The sequence below is a fragment of the Pinus tabuliformis genome, chromosome 5_2, assembly GCF_031772625.1.
Source record: "Pinus tabuliformis cultivar Carrire ecotype Pingquan chromosome 5_2, CPIR1, whole genome shotgun sequence".
NCBI classification, from domain to species: Eukaryota; Viridiplantae; Streptophyta; class Pinopsida; order Pinales; family Pinaceae; genus Pinus; species Pinus tabuliformis.
In genome coordinates this window covers 586,825,059-586,838,528 of record NC_142306.1, presented here as the reverse complement: position 1 = coordinate 586,838,528, position 13,470 = coordinate 586,825,059, and positions in this window count along the sequence as shown.

Genomic DNA, 13,470 nt, shown 5'->3' with positions numbered 1-13,470 from the left:
AAATTGCTTTCTCATCCTCATATTGCCCCTACTTATTACTCTAGTACTTTGCTAACACTTTTAACATCACTTTGAATCTTAATAACAATCCTAGGAACTCATTTTTGCAAATAGTATTTCAATGAGTGTCTGCTTAATTAGACTATAGATTACTTAGAGGACAATTGATATTGTCTTTTCTTTAACCAAAGTTTGAGCCATAAGGTGTCTGATTATTCAGACAAGGGGTGTCTTTTAAACATAAAATCAAAATGGGTAGATTGAGGATAAAGAGATTATTATATTGTGGAGAAGAATAATTTCATCTTATGGACTCTGGCTATAGATTTCTCTGATCATAATCATTTGATTCTTGGTCTGATCTTTTGGATCTATTTCTAGCACCATACAGGTACAAGATTATATTTAGAATCAATACCTCTTGATTCATAATCAATTCCTCTTTGAACAAGTTAATATATGTGTCATGTTACAACTTGCAAGAATATCAGAGATATGGTCACTCTTTTCACTTTGATTGTTTCTACATTTATAATTTTAAAAAGTATTTTGGTTTAGAACCAATATCTCTTTACAACAAGCTAACATATGGCATCATGTTGCAACTTACAAGAATATTAGACATATTCTCACTCTGCACAAATTGAGTTCCCCTTACAATCAAAATATCTATAGAATTTTCAATTTGCAGGTAGGGTTTCTAACCTGAAAAGGAACTTTTTCCTTTAAAGTAAAAGAGCATCAAAACTATCTAGAGAATTTTCAATATGTAGGTAGGGTATTTACCCCAAAAAGAACTTTCACATTTGAAGTGAAAGAGCATCATTGGGGCCTTCTTTTAAGATTTCATAATTCATTTTCATAGAATGTTGGTAGTGACAATAATGCAGGTTGTTCCAGTTCCTATCAAGGGTCTGCAAAATAGTACGAAAGCATATTCCTCTACTTTTTGTAAAGAATTCTTCTCCAAACAAGAATCAAGAGAAACTAATTGCTGAACTTGTGAGACACTTGTGCCATTATCGATCCTACCATCCTCTTCTATAGATGTCAAACTATTGACTTCACAACTCTTATTGCCATCTAGTAATTCTGAAAGATTTCCACCGCTGATCTCCACCCCCTTCTCAACAACTGTGAACTCAATATCATCCTCTAGACTAACAACTTTATTATCATTCTTCGAAGTAGCCTCTCTAAAAGTACAATTGGATCGAGCTTGATGATTAATTGGAGGGAATAAGCTACTTCTTGCTTCAAGAGAAAATAAGGATGCCAAACTGGACCCCTTCACATCTTCGGACAGTTGAACTTGAACGCTAGTTTTAGAAGGGCTCTCATTAATAGGGTCTTCTAGGATCAAATCAGCTATATGTTCATGATTTGTCCTAGGTGTAGATATGGAGGAAAATACATGACCTCCTAATGCACATATTGATGGAGTTATAGATTGCTTTGATAATCCGTCAGAAAAATGTACATCACCGACATCATCACCAAGTTATACTAAAGGTACTCTTGTTAGAGGTGTATGTTTGTAGGCTCCATTGTCCACATACTAGTTGACATCAGACATGATGTCAGATGACATGCATGAGACCATTGAGAAGTGTATTTCAAGAATGGATGAAATCTCATCTACTTGAGCTGATGCTTTTTCACTCCTTGCAAGTCACTTTTGGCGCTATTTCTTGCCCTTCCCTTTCTTTTGATGACATTGGAAGCAAGGTGCCCAAACTTTTGACACTTGAAGCATTTGATGTGGCTCAAGTCCTTCTTTCCCTGGTTACAAGAACCTGGCTTCTATTTCTTCCCCTTTTAATGCTTCGTAGTTCCTCTTTTCTTGTTGCCCTTATTCATCTTACTAACGAGGACAACATTCTTCTCCTCAATACCTGCAATAGTATCGAGTATTGTCTCCTTCTAGTTGAAGTCATTCCATAGCCTACTAAAAATGGGAAGTTTTTTTTGGCCAAATGTCATAGCCAAAAAGTTTCCGAAAATAATAAGACCTATTTAATGCAATGGGCATTGGGTACTAGCTCATTACCCTTTACCTACTAATTTTCATCTTCATACCTGTAATCACATCCCATATTTTCTCCTTCTAGTTGAAGTCATTCCATAGCCTACTAAAAATGGAGAGCTTTTTTTTTGGCTAGATGTCATAGCCAAAAAGTTTCCAAAAAGAACAAGACCTATTTAATGCAATGGGAATTGGGTACTATCTCTTTACCCTTTACCTACTATTTTTCATCTTCAATGATTCTTTATATGTTACAATGCTTCTTGAATCTATGCCTTATGGTGTTTCCTTTGCAACATCTGGTGCAAATGTTAGTCTAGTTCCTTTTATAAATGTTCACTACAGTTTTTAGCTTCTTGCATATGATTTTATTAGTCTTTTCTTTATGATGTAAAATATTATCCATGAATTGTTATGTAGCTATATTTAGTTCTCAATATATTCAATTTATTATTAGTATGGCAAATGGTTAGGTTTAGATGCTTTATAGTTCTTATTGCCTATTATGCATTCTCTGAAGCAAGGAGATGCAAAATGTTATTTCTTAGAGTCCATTATATTTGTAGCTTTGAAAGCCTAGAGGTGTTTGGGTGTACCCCCAATATTCTAATTTTCTTGTTCACGATTTTGTTGATTTTATCTTTTTAACCTAGACGAGGTCTCTATCTTGTTGCATCCCATGAAGCTTGAGACCTAAACAGAGCAGGATTCAACAACAAATCTCAAATGTAACACCGATGCAAAATCTGTTTGGGGTGAGTCTTTCTAGGAATTATGTGTTGCTAATAACTTCTTGATTATGGTTCATTTGTCTTTCTTATTCTACAACGTCAAGCTTCAATATATTTGTTTTAGTATCAGTTTTAGGTTGTTGGATCATGTTCTTTGTTTTAATGAGATCGTTGATTTATAGGCATTTTATTGGGAACCGCTAAAGCATCTTAAAAATTAAAAATAAACAATTCTCACATTTTTGATATCTATTTTACTGTTGGAGTGGGTCCTAAAGCTATTTTTTTGTCTTTAACCTTGAATTCTTTTGATTTAGTGGTGCATGATTTGTTGATTTGAAATCTGGAGCTACAGATTTTATGCCTCGAAACACTGCTCCCTTAGAGTTTTGGAATCTATTTCCCTGTGACTTATTATACTCTTTCAAACTGGTACAAATTTGTGATAGACTCACTCTTTCTCCCATTGAAAAATCTGTAAAATTTCATGAAAACTTTATTTCCCCCTACCTCCAAATGCTTTGTCACGTTTTGTCATAGTTCTTCAAATCATGCATTTGGATTTTTCTATCCTTCCAATAAATTGATTCATAATGTTGCCATCCTCATCCTAAATCTCAATGACTTCACATCCACATACATACTGGAGCCCAAACATTTCTAGGACACTTAATTTTGATGCTTCTTAACCATTAAGAGGCTCTGAGAAAAGGACATACAGATAACAAAAAGAGAACATAATGTTCCTTGAGCCCATTGGTAGAGGGAATTACTCCCCTAGGGCTTTTTGGGTAAAACCCTAGCAGACTGAATGTTGTCTATTCAAAGAAACATGCATTCATACAGCCATTATGCTATTATAAGCAAATTCTATGATAAGGGTACGTACCTTCGGTCCTACGTTTGAGAAGGCCTTTAGGGTGCAAACCCTTCTTGGAGTTCCCTTCTTCTCTTTTGTCCTGCAAAACAAACAATTCAAAGAACACAACAGTACATGGACAAAAACTTATAAAGAAACCATCTTCATGTCATAAAGAAAGGTAGTTAGTTATGAAATCCAAACAACCATTTACACATGAATTCAAAACATGAATATCATTAACATAAAGAAGATTCATTTCGGGAACCAAGACATGTGTTTCTTTTATTATAGACAAATAAAGTACATAAAAAGGAATATGTTCACCTGAGTCACCTTCAGCAGGCTCCAAGCAAAGCTTCCTTCCGGATCCGTTCCAGCCTCAAGCCTCTAACAAAACTCCTTCCATGACTCTCTCCATGATGTCATAAATGGTGGATGAACATCAACACACAAGGAAACAAAGGTTTCCTGTACAAAATGGGGGAAGTGCAGAAGGCACAAGGGACTTCAGACCTGGTCAAGGGAAAAATCTCAGCATAATAACCTTTCTCTCTCTTCTCTCCCTTAGGCCTTCCCTTTGAGGTCTTTTTATACCATCTCCAAAGTAGTTTTTTAGTTAGGAGTTGGTTGGGAACAGTTGGGCCACGGGCACTAACAGGTGATCAACAGGTAAAACCCGCGATCTCCGCCCGAAAAGAAGGAATTTTATATTTTTTTAAGTGTTTTAATACATACATGTGGGTTGGATATACACAGACCCGCGTATACATGCGTTTAACTCAGGGCAATGTCGCGTATAAGGGATAAAACACTATTTTTAAAATTTTAGGACCAGGTCTGGAAGGAGGGGTTGCCCTAGGCCATGAGTACAGCATCACAAACCATAAGAGTGAGATTTGGAGCTATAACAGATGCCCCCTAATATATGAGGTTAGAAGGGGTACATGATGGCCGAAATATATTATGCAAGTACATGGAAAGGAAGTCTGTCAAAAACCGAGGAGGACTTCACCAGAATTCAGCCTGCCAAGCCACCAAAGGAGATCAGAAAGAAACACTGTCTAAGGTGGGCATACCCATGCTCAGAAAAAGTAAAGCATGTCCGCATATCAAGTACAAGTGGATCCACTAAGTATACAAGTATAAATGACTGAAAGATACATAATGGATCATCTGATCATAATGAACAAGTACATGTCTGAATATCACATATAAGACTATCAATGATGCTGAAAGATGCAACGGATCACTGATATCAAAAACTGATCCCAAAAGGTACCAACTGAACATGATGGAATAGGATGGTACTACACTGCAAACTCAGGTGCCAGCATATAGAATGTCGCCATGATTGACTGCAACATATAAAATGGAGTGGTATCAACTAGCAGCAACAGGAGCAACTGTCAAGTGAACCAATGAATGCTGATACAACCTGAGGTATTCACGGACTGCCGTGGTACATTTCTACACCATGGGAATAAATGATCTGAAGTCGACCATGTGAGAAATCGTTTGATTACCGGTCATTGATGTATACTGTTAACAAACGTGAGACTACTCACCGATAATGATAATGAGCGTCAAGGTACCCAGTACAATCTAACAAGTGTGAATAGATGAGCTGGAGTCGAACACCTGTAAGAATCTATCGATCAGGAGACAATGATGGTTTCCCACTGTCGATAGCGAAGGATCTGCCACTAATGACTGCAAACCCCAAGGTACTGCCAAATGGACTCTAGATCTTTGCCCCAGAGCAATGAGTCGGAGTCGATAGGGAAAGATCCGCTAGAAGGAAGGCATTAAGGCATCCTTCATCAATCTAGTGCGAGTGTAACCCGTAGGCCAATAATGTGGAAGGAATCAGATGAAAAAGATGTAGTAACCCAACCGAAGTACGTTTCCGGCGTACACAAGATGTGGCTAGTGCACGGCAGAAACCATCTGAACCAACCAATAATGAAAGCTGACACAGAGGCGAGGTATCCACCAATAGGGTCAAATGGAAACCAAGGTACTGCACGAATCCCAATGTGTGATAATGTAAGCTGATGTCGAACATAAGGGAAACCACTCAGTCAAAGACCCATGATACTGATCGATGCTGAGCACAAGGTGACCTATCAATAATGAAAATAGGGCCAGGGTGCGGCTCTAGGCCTGTCCTCAGAGCAAGGTGTCGTCGTCGATAAGGACAAGACCCGCCAACAAGAAGTCAATGGGGACCTTCTCAAACCGGCACGAGTAAAGGAGCAATATAACTGATGTGATGATAGACATGACACTGACAACCAGACATGGCCGACTGAAAAATGAGTCAAGAGACACCGCAGAGAGGCCGACTCAGGCTAACTCCCCTTGAACAAAAGCACGACTCAATGTGACTGTGTGGCAGCATATGATGACTCTGTATAAGTTTGCCATGCAGGAGGCATGAACGAACCCTCCATATGATTGGAAGAGATAACCAATCGGGGGAGAACTGACTCAATAACAAGGTTATGGCATACCTAAGTCAAACTAAATCCCACCCATGCAGAGGAGACTTTGTTTTGAGTGCTTTGTTCAAGGGCGACACGACTGACTCTAGCTGCCAACAATAAATGGAAATAATGTCCCGTTCCCGCTCTTTTTGGAATATTTATTTTTTTTTATCTTTTTCTGTTAAGCCGGAAAAAGAATAAAAGAATGCTATGGTACAGTGGAAAGAACGAGTGTCGGTGAAACAAATAATCTAGTTCCCGGGAAAGGAACGTTCCTATGCTCAATGCAGGGAGGTGAAAACTGGTCAGTGACACTCAAAGGTATGTTCCTTCCATGGGTCAAGGTGTGTCAAGCTGCAGAAGTCAAAGGTATGCAAGGTTGATTTTGCAGACGTCATGGTCAAAAGTTGGCTTAAACACGAGTCCAAGTGAAGCCGGCTCCAGGCCAAAAGGTGCAAGTGGTCAACATGCAATGCAGTAGTACAACTCAACACAAAGGAGCCTCTAGGGTAAAAGGCCAGAACAAAGCGGAGAAGCTAAGAGGAATGAGTCTTCAATGCTTAAGTCATGGCGGGACTACAAAGAACTCCCGAGCCTACTCAAATCAGAGCAGCATGGGCAACAAATGTTAGTGAGGTGCTAACTAGGATGCCCATGTAAAGGATGGCTCTACCATCGTGTCATGATTTAAAGAATCGGCGAGTGAAGATGGCTTGCGAACCATAACACGATGGGATCGACCCTATGGCAGATGTATCGGTCAAATGGAGGCTAGTATGCATAATGCAACGGAAAAATGGTGTCCCTAACCTATATGCCAGTGAGAACACGATACCTGCCATGACGGGTCAGCAGTCATGGAACCGTCTCGAACTATCGAAAAACGTCCAAAATGTCCTGAAAAACAAACTAATCTCGACATTCCAAGCTCCCAAGTTAAAAGTCACATGAGGCCAAACAAAATAAAATTTTGAAAAAATTTTGCATTTTCAAAACTTATAAAAAGCATTTTGGACTCACCATTTTTACCATTTGAGTTTGAGAGCAAAAGATTTGGAGCAAAAGGAGCAAACTTCCTACAGCCAGATTCAACCGTTCAAATTCGTCGAATACCTCCAGGTAACCCTTATACTTAGATTACAATTGATTGTGACAGGTTTTAAGATTTATGATTGATGTTTCACCGTTAAACTTTTGTCAAAAATTCGCTCGCGGCGTATACGCGGGTTGGTAATATTGAACCCACGTATACGCGAACCCTATACGCGACTGCGTGCACAAGTACCCGCGTATACGCCGCGAATCATTTTAAACAAAAACTAACGGTTTAAAATCGATTTTTTCACAGGATGCTTGTCATGTGGCGCGAAAGAGAGCACGCAGCGGTAAACAATGAAGTTATGAATAGTCCAGAAGCATTAGATGCACTCCGTGGATGCGGTTTGCTTAAATTTTTCAAATTGCCAAATATGAAAGCGAACACGTGATTGCTTGAGATGCTCATTGATTATTGGGATGTCGATGAGGAAGCTTTTATGATCGATCAGATGCCGCTCAGGGTAGAAGTGGAGGACATCTATTTTATCACGGGCCTTTCCCGAAGGGGAGAGGTAGTACAGTCCCAGGGCAGGTCACGGAGTGCCCTCTCGATAGAGGATTATGTACAGATATACTGCCTTGGGCATCCCAAGAAGGTTGGGAGCCAGATTTCCATCACACATGTGGCGAGTTTGTCACTTAGGATAATCCTGTTCACAATGGCTCGGGTGAACGGATCATCCTCTCTACATCAGGCATCGCGGCAAAACATGAGCGTGGCAGTTGACTGTCTCACTACTGTGTTCGACTGGTGTACTCCTCTTCTGGCCAACATGAAGAGCCAGCTCACTTCTATCAGGAGGGGTCAGACTAAAATCTTTGGATATGGAAGCATCTTGTGTACTTTCTTTTTCGAGAAGGTTCCCACACTCCGCCCCAGGGGAGGAGTTTCCATCAGCATCCCATGCGATCCACGCATGGGCCGATGGGCTGATCTGATGAAACGTCTGGGGGGTGGGGAGGTCCCAAGGACTGCCTTCGACGATGAATTCTTCACCTGGTGGGATCAGCAGATCATCGCCGTGGATGACTACCCCTATGCTGGACTGGATTTCCGAGGAGATCCTGATTTAGCATTACCACCGAATGCAGCATGGGGCGAGATTGGTAAGATTTTTTGATTTTATGATTTTTTGGATTTTTCAAATATAATGATGAATTTTAAAAAATATTTTTTGATGAGATTCAAATGACTGATATGATGATCATGTTCCAGACATTGGGCCTGTACGACCAGATGGATTCCCGCGGCATGGACGGCGTGGCCGAGGAGCCGAAGAGGCGGCTGCTGATACAGAATGGACTCTAAACAACGTCCAGCGACACTTGGCGAGACTGAGCTGCCGAGTACCGATGGCCGTCATAGAGGACCTTCCTGAGGATATGCAGCGTCATGTGGTTGGGATGCCACGTGACTAGGTTCGCATCTTTCGGCGCGTGGCCAATGCTATAGTGACATACTTAGACGCTCATCCTGAGCCGAGGCATTAGATATGCCGGACATGATTACGGGCATTTGAGTCCCAATTTTGTATATTTTTTGGACACGCATATGTACACCCGAGACGTTTTATGATATATATATATACAGTTTAACTTTTTGATGCTTGATTTTATTGTGATGAATGATTAATATGCTAGTCTAATGCTTGATTAGTGATAGAATCAGCTAACCAATTATGAGATCTTGGAATATGCAAATAATTAATATAAGTAAATGATCTTTGCAACAACCTCACTCTTAAATACTGGCGATATAAAGATGGATCTCGTACCCGATAAATGTTATTTAATTGAGACACTATCAATTGAGAATCAAGATAAACTACCAACGAGTCGATCCCATGAGAGATTGCCTCGGTTAATAAATTAATAACAGCAGTATACTCGGGCATATTGTTTGAAGCAGGACCGATGCACATGCCTCTTGATGCCATCAATTGACCAGTTGGATAATAGAGTACCCAAGTTGCGGAAGCAAGATTCCGAGTGTGCCGACTAGCACCATCGGCGAACCCAAAATAAACCAAATCATCCATCAACACCTGCCAAAGCAGACCAAAAAGTACTGATATCAGAAAACTCTCGATGACATATGTACAAATATACATAAAATACAAAGAAGCCATTGCCTAACCAAAACTAAGCAAAGTACTTCTTTAGGTAGAGCCCATTTCGGGGCTCCACCAGCTTGTTTCCCTCGAAATCAATTAACTCATACGATCCTTTTTCTAAAACTCGTTTAATAATGAAAGGACCGTACCACATAGGCTTAAATTTGCCTGCCCCCAAGGCGTCCTTATCTTGGTCATAGACCAGGACAAGGTCACCTTCAGAAAAGACTCGAGGACGGACAGACTTATCATACTGCGTTTTAACCCTTTTCTTATGGGCCTCATTCATCGTGGCGGCATCTCGACGCTGCTCATCGAGGTGTTCCAAGTGAATTAGGCACTCTTCGAGACTCGAAGTCTCAGGAAGAAGCTCCACAGCCAACTTAAGAGATGGAATTTCACATTCGACCGGAAAGATAGATTCCATCCCATAAACCAACTGAAAAGGAGTAAAACCAGTAGCCGTTTTGACGGAGGTTCGATATGCCCAAAGAGCCGAATACAACATAATGTGCCAATTGGACCGATTTTTATCGATTGTCTGTTGGAGTATCGTCTTAAGAGTTTTATTGACCGCCTCGACCTGTCCATTGGCCTGAGGATAATAAGGGGACGAATGGTCCTGACGGAAACCTAATTTAAGAGCCAATTCAGACATTAGTTGATTCTGGAAATGACTGCCATGGTCGGTGACAATCTCTCTTGGGATACCGAATCTTGAGATAACCTGATTGAAAAGAAACAAAGCTGCCATGTCACTATCGTTCTTATAAGTAGGCATGGCCTCAGCCCACTTCGTAAAGTAGTCTACAGCCACAACAATGTACTTGTGATTTGCCGCTGAAGGTGGATTACAAGTTGTAGAATCAATACCCCACTTAGTAAAGGGACTGACGGTGACAACGAGAAAAAGGGGAGCTGGATGCGCGCGCATCTTGCGAGTAAAAATTTGACACGGGTGACAACGTTTTACCGCTTCCACACAGTCCTTAAAGAGTGCAGGCCAAAAATAGCCGGCACGTAAGATGCACTGGGCTGTAGCAAGCCCTGATAGATGACCACCACAAGCTCCACTGTGGCAATCATTGAGCACATACTTTGCTTCCTCTAAGGTTAAACAGCGCCGAAGGATTGAATCAATCCCTCGACGGTATAATGTGTCACCAATGATAACATAGTTTTTAGCCAGGTGACGTAATTTGCAATGTTCATCCTTGGAGAAAGTAGAGGGAAACTTCGAAGTCTCGAAATAAACAATGATATCTCCATACCAAGGGTCGAGTGAAGAGATGAGGAATAAATGTTCATCGGGAAAACTTTCCTCATAAACAGTATCCTCTCCACAAGGAAGCTCAGAAATTAGCTCCGCGAAAACCATAGATTTCTTAGACTTGGCAGACAAGAACTCGAGATCGAATTCTTGTAAAATGACTATCCATCTATTATATTTGCCCCCAATCACTCGCCTACTGAGGACAAATTGAAATGGATTGACCGCCACTAAGACAAAAGTTTTGTGTAGCAAGATATAATGACGGAGCCTCTGGACAGCATGGACAGCTGCCAAGGCCAACTTCTCAACCGGAGAATAGCGGAGTTCAGGACCTATTAAGCCGCAGCTCAAATAATAAATCACGTGCTCGGCAAGAGCATCATCCTCCTGAACTAGAACCATACCAATGGTTGATTCTGCTGCAGCGAGATATAAAAGGAAGTCTCTACTATAATCCGGTGGACTCAAAAGCGGGGCAGAGACTAATGCCTTTTTCAAAGCATCAAACGACCGCTGCGCAAAGTCGTCCCACACAAATGGAACTCCTTTTCGTAGCAAATGCATGAACCCTTTAGTGATCTCGGCATAGTTTGCTATAAACCATCTTAAGAAATTAGCCTTCCCTTGAAGACTTTGAAATTGACGAATTGAGGATGGGGGAGGCAACTGAACTATTGCCTCAACCTTGAAGGGATCAACCCGAATCCCTTCATTGGACACTATGAACCCTAACAACCGAGCGGATGTAACCGCAAAAACGCACTTGTTGGGATTCAACCGGATTTTATAAAAACAACAACGTTCAAAAACCAATCGAAGATGACTAGGATGATCAGTTCTCTTTCGAGAACGAGTAGCGAGATCATCCAAGTATGCCTCGATGATATGTTTGATGTCGTGGAAAGCATATGACATGGCCCGCTGAAAAGTGGGTCCAGCATTTTTAAGACCAAAAGGCGTCTTTCTATATGCAAAGGTACCCCAGGGACATATAAAAGCTATCTTATGTTGATCTTCCAGACGGATAGAGATTTTATTATAACCCGAAAAACCATCCATGAAGGAAAAAATTTCATTACCCGCACACTTGTCGATAATCTGATCAATGAATGGCATGGGGTAATTGTCTTTCGGACAAGCCTTGTTTAGGTCCCTAAAATCGATGCATACTCGGATTGTTCCTTGCTTTTTGTCCACAGGGACTCGATTAGAAACCCAATCAGTAATAGGAACATGGTATATAAAACCTGCCCTTAGCAGCTTCTCAACTTGAGCTTTGATAGCCGCTGCTTTCCTAGGGTTAACCGGCTGAAGCCTTTGACGAACCGGTTTTGCGTTTTTGTACGTCTTGATCTCATGTTGAACTATAGAAGGATCAATGCCAGGCATTTCCTCATAAGACCAAGCAAATACATCACGATATTCCTTGAATAGGTCGGTGTAAATTTGAATTTCTTCAAGGGAACACTCAATTCCGATGAAGATATTCTCGATGACGTTAGGGTCCCTAGAGATGTTTATAGGTATCGTTTTTGAAATTACCGACATATTACCTTCGGCATGAACGTGTGTTGGAGCCAAAGGGTTCGACACTGTACAAACATCACTAGTGAAGAGCTCAGAGAATCTAGATTCTACTTCCTGCAATGGAGGAAGAAAGTATGAACGATGGTGTAATTCTTCCCAAGGTCGATCTATACCCATCATTACTTCGAGGATTGCTTCTTCAGAAGGCAGAACCGAATCTAAGCAGTCCAAGGCAGAGGTAGAATCAAGGCTCCAAGCCGGGGCCACATGACCATCTAACTCCTCTTCGGAAAAAGGAGTAGGATGGTTGTCTGCAGAGTCTACGATAGACTGATATCTAAGCTCAGCTGCAGATATAGGGAATGCCATTCCATTTACTTGTCCTTCAACTAATGTGGTCGTAGGTGAAGGCAAGGTCCAAGGGTCTGAAAAATAATGAGTTCGGAAGAACTCTTCTCGAGGAGACTCCTTAGATGATGAAATAGCATTAATTTTAGCGAAAGGAGAAGGAAGATCAAACGTACCCATCAATGAGGAATACATCCCTACTCCTAAATTCTCAGTCGGCGGGGGGACAGTAGAGTCAGAGCTTGCTTGAGGATCAACTGGACAATAGTCCAATTGATCAACCTTAACGATTTTCCCCTCATGAGGAAAGAAAATAACACGAAACAGAGTCGAAACAACGACATCCATCTCGTATACCCAGTTCCTTCCTAATAGGAGATTATAGTCTAGGTTAGCATCTATGACCTCTACTTCAATATTGACGACCTTTCCCCCAACACATATAGGAAAGGCCGAGATAATCCCATGCGGCTTGTGAGAATAACCGTCAAATGCAGTCAAGACGGTGGGTGAAGGAACAGCCGAAGGTGATCCAATAGCCTTCCAGCATGACATCGACATAACACATGTGGAAGCTCCTTCATCTACTACGGTGCGAAAAATATTGATTTTCCGGTATGTAGACTTTATTTGAAAAGCCATATGATGAGGGAGTCGCTTTTTGACATTTAACATGTCAAAAGTGAGCAGTAAAGAGTTAGCGGGATCGACTGCTCCAATCGCGGAGAGTAAAGCGCTTCTTTGAGCTAGACACGACTGGAGAACCTCTAAAGCGGACATGGCGCACGGACTCTGAGCCAGATCCTCCACAATGGAGTAATTCTGGGCGGCCCTAGCATTAGGATTAATCATCGCGCGTTTAGCAGAACCTTTCGGTATCCGTGGTATAGTCTCGACAGGGGGTCGCTCAATATGAAGGTCAGTACTTCCGGGAACAGTCTTGTCCTTGGAAGTTTCGACTTCACCATAATCATGTGACTGAGTAGCCACATGGACGCTAGAACC